This window comes from Lycium ferocissimum, chromosome 5 (genome assembly GCF_029784015.1).
Source record: "Lycium ferocissimum isolate CSIRO_LF1 chromosome 5, AGI_CSIRO_Lferr_CH_V1, whole genome shotgun sequence".
Classification (NCBI taxonomy): domain Eukaryota; kingdom Viridiplantae; phylum Streptophyta; class Magnoliopsida; order Solanales; family Solanaceae; genus Lycium; species Lycium ferocissimum.
The window spans coordinates 58,886,273-58,886,481 of record NC_081346.1 but is presented as its reverse complement, the minus strand read 5'-3'; positions in this window follow the sequence as shown (position 1 = coordinate 58,886,481).

The window sequence follows — 209 nt, the reverse complement described above, 5'->3', positions numbered from 1 at the left end:
TTTCGAGGGGGGGTTTTTCGGGCTCCGTTTGGGTTTGGGTTTTAACCAATCCAAGTAGAATTGGGGGTCCCGACTTCCCCCCTGGGGGAACCCCCGAGAAGGTTTAAACCCCACCCTACAACGACTTAAGAAAATTTTGAGTAGATGGGGTCTTATACCCCGGGTACGGGGGACGGGGCAGAGTTTTCTTTAAAGGGCAAGGGGGTTTT